Here is a 3,596-nt window from a genome sequence, read left to right as displayed (position 1 = left end):
CACAGTGGCTCACACCTGTAATCCTGTAATCCCAACACTCTGAGAGGCTGAGGCGGGCAAATCACCTGAGGTTGGGAGTTCCAGACCACCCTAAACAACACAGAGTAACCCCGTCTCTACTAAAAATACAAAATTAGCCAGGCGTGGTGGAGCATGCCTTTAATCCCAGTTATTCCGGAGGCTGAGACAGGAGAATTGCTTGAACCTGGGAGGTGGAGGTTGTGGTGAGCCGAGATTGCACCATTTCACTCCAGCCTAGACCACAAGAGCGAAACTCTATAAAAAATAAAAATAAAATAAAAACATATCCATTATGCACCACCAAGTTTCCGCACACGCTCTCTCCTTTTCTCACTCATACTAACCTTTCATGCCTCGGTACCACCATCAGTCCCACACAAGGTTTCAAAAGTTCTAACAGCCTTCTGGTTCCATATCACAGCCTTGCATTCACAGCGTTGATACTACTCCATGAAATAAAGAATAGTAGATAAAAATGGGACACCCACCATCAAAGACGCAACCTGTGATGCGTGATGATGAATTCTTGAATGAGAAAGCATGTAGACAGAAGAAGTATTCCTATGGCAGAATATTTACAGCACTATTTTCAATGAAGTGCTTCTTTCATAAACATTTGAAATGAGATGAACTGCAGAGATTAAATGAAGGCTATTGTACTTTTGTATATGAGAGAAGAAAAGTGTTAAAAAACAAAAGAACTAAACACTGTGACACCACGATCTCCCAAAAGGAGATTTTCTTAAGGAAAAAAATCCATATGGTGGGGTTCAAATTAAAACAAGGAGTAAAGAATGTAGTTATAATCAATGGTTTCCATTTTGAACATGCAAAGAATTCACTTGACAAGTCCAGGGATAAAATATTATAGAAGCCTTTTGATATCAATTGTAGTGTGTTGGTTTACCAATCAGGCAAACAGCTGTTCACTTTCAACCATTCAATATTTCAACCTTTCATGTAACAAAGCATAAAATTCCTTAAGCTCTTCCTTTTTCTAAAGAAAAATCAAAAACACTACTGAATGTACTACACACTGAACAAAACAATTTTGAAAATTCTTAGTACATATGTATTTTACAATGAGTTTAGAAAAATTTAAATTCCCACCATTCTATATCAAGCAACCACAATCCCACTGTTTACATTCCTCAGCCAGAAGACTTAGAATCCATGCTTGAGCCAAAGCCTCCATTAAAACTACTGCCAAACCCTGCATTTGATGCTGATCCCCAACCAATTGCTGCCCCAGAATTAGAACCACTATAAGAGTTATTTCCAGAATTGAAAGCCTGATTTGGCTCCCTCTGCGTGTTGCCTTGGCTTTGGTTATTACCCGATGGGCCTGGCTGGTTCTGCCGGCTGGCTAACATGCCCATGATACCCCAACTGCTGTGTAGCGCTGCCTGGGCTGCAGCCATCATGGCTGAATTAATGCTGAACTCACCAAAGTTTATCCCACCACCCATATTACTACTTTGGTTGTTTTGCAAACCAGCTCCACCCCCTCTACTATTACCAAATCCACCCTGATTCCCAAAGCCACCTGGATTACCACCAAATCTTCCACTTCTTTCTGTCTATTGCTATTGTGCTTAGGTTTGGCATTGGGTATTTGAATGCTGATTCCTTTAATGATCAAGTCCTCTCCACAAAGAGATTGTGCAACCCACATATGTTTATTGCGGCACTATTCACAGTAGCAAAGACTTGGAACCAACCCAAATGTCCATCAATGACAGACTGGATTAAGAAAATGTGGCACATATACACCATGGAATACTATGCAGCCATAAAAAAAGGATGAGTTCATGTCCTTTGGAGGGACATGGATGCAGCTGGAAACCACCATTCTCAGCAAACTATCACAAAGACAGAAAACCAAACACCACATGTTCTCACTCATAGGTGGGAACTGAACAATGAGAACACTTGGTCACAGGGAGGGGAGCATCACACACCAGGGCATGTCAAGGAGTGGGGGCCTGGGGGAGGAGTACCATTAGGAGAAATACCTAATGTAAATGACGAGCTGATGGGTGCAGCAAAACAACATGGCACATGCATACCTATGTAACAAACCTGCACGTTGTGCACATGTACCCTAGAACTCAAAGTATAATAAAAATCAAAAATAAATTTTAAAAAGAGAGAGATTGAGCAATCTGATCATCTGCAAATGTAACAAAGGTAAAGGCCCTGAATGGCTTGGAGATGAAGACATCACCACTTCCCTGTACTGACAGAAGAACTGCGACAGCTCATCCACAGTCGTGTTCTCTGTACTGCCCCCAAAACACTTTTCTGCTTCTCAAAGTTTCATCTGGGCTTTGCTTAGAATTAGGAAGTTTACAGTCACACCATTGTCCATCTACTATATGTCGCTGTGACATTACTTTCACCTGTGTTTCATATTCCATAAAATGAACAAAACAAACCCCTCTGAATGACCAGTCTTAATATCTTTTTAGACCTGCACCGTAAGAACTCCAAAGGTACTAAAATATTTTTTCAGATCCTGTTCAGTTGTTTTCCATGGAAGATCCAGCACTTTTCACTTTCACTGCTGATGAAGCATCTGTCTCATCCATTTTGCTTCTGTTGTCTTTGGGATAGTTGAAAACATACACCAGATTTCCCCAGCCAGCGTCGGGACATGCAGAATTCCTTCTACCAGCCGGAAACCTCTCATACACTGAGACACTGGATTCCCGTAGCAAAGCCTGCGAGCCCCTTGGCCGTAACCATGGACAGCAGCGCCGTCCCATTGTTTTCTGGTGGTATTTAAATGGGCTAATTGTTCTCATCTTCGGTTACCTGAATCTATTCAGACATCTTTCACTTTTCTGCTAGGCTGCTGCTGGGAATCCCAACAGGGACACCGAGGGAGTGACAGATTCAAGCACAGCCCAATAACCACTTCACTCCCACAAAATGCTAGGGGCTTTTTATCAACTCTATAAAGACAACATCAACTCCTCAAGAAGTCTATTCATATCTGAAAATATGGCATTCCAATCAAAGCCTTGGTAAAATAACCAGTGTCTCCAATGTCCTGATACAGAAGAAAACATATTCTTATTGAACTTATGCAAATAACTACAGTGTCATAAAATAATACTCATGAATAGTTTTTAAATTCTGGAGAAATCAGGTAGAGAGAAAGGTAAATGTTTCAATTTTGCTCACAAAAGTATATTTTACCCAATTAATGTAAGCTATAAATGACCAAAAGAAAAATATAAAATGATTTACTGACTCTGGAAAACAAAATGTAAAAAGAAGGCCTGGTGCGGTGGCATGCGTCTGTAGTCCCAGTTACTCTGGAGGCTGAGGTGTGAGGATCTGTTGAGCTAGCAGTTTGAGTCCAGCCTGGACAACATAATTAGATACAATTTCTAAGGATAAAATTTTAAAGTTAAAAGGAAAAAGAAAAGGAAGATTAGAATAGTAGAGAAAATCAGAGGCAGTCTTTGTCTCTTCAAAAAATTTTTTTAAAGGAATCATAAGGGTTTCAGAAAACAAAAGTCATAAACAATTATATCAGTCTTTTATCAGTTAAGGCCCATGTAATG

General features: G+C 40.4%; 1 pseudogene; it reads right to left on the bottom strand.

Annotated features, from left to right (window-relative positions):
* Positions 1 to 1,163: 1,163 nt before the first annotated feature.
* LOC105541225 lies at positions 1,164 to 2,856 on the bottom strand (annotated as a pseudogene).
* Between the last annotated feature and the right edge of the window lie 740 nt (positions 2,857 to 3,596).

The sequence above is a fragment of the Mandrillus leucophaeus genome, unplaced genomic scaffold, assembly GCF_000951045.1.
Source record: "Mandrillus leucophaeus isolate KB7577 unplaced genomic scaffold, Mleu.le_1.0 Scaffold236, whole genome shotgun sequence".
In the NCBI taxonomy this organism is placed as follows: Eukaryota; Metazoa; Chordata; class Mammalia; order Primates; family Cercopithecidae; genus Mandrillus; species Mandrillus leucophaeus.
This window is presented reverse-complemented; position numbering and strand designations above follow the sequence as displayed.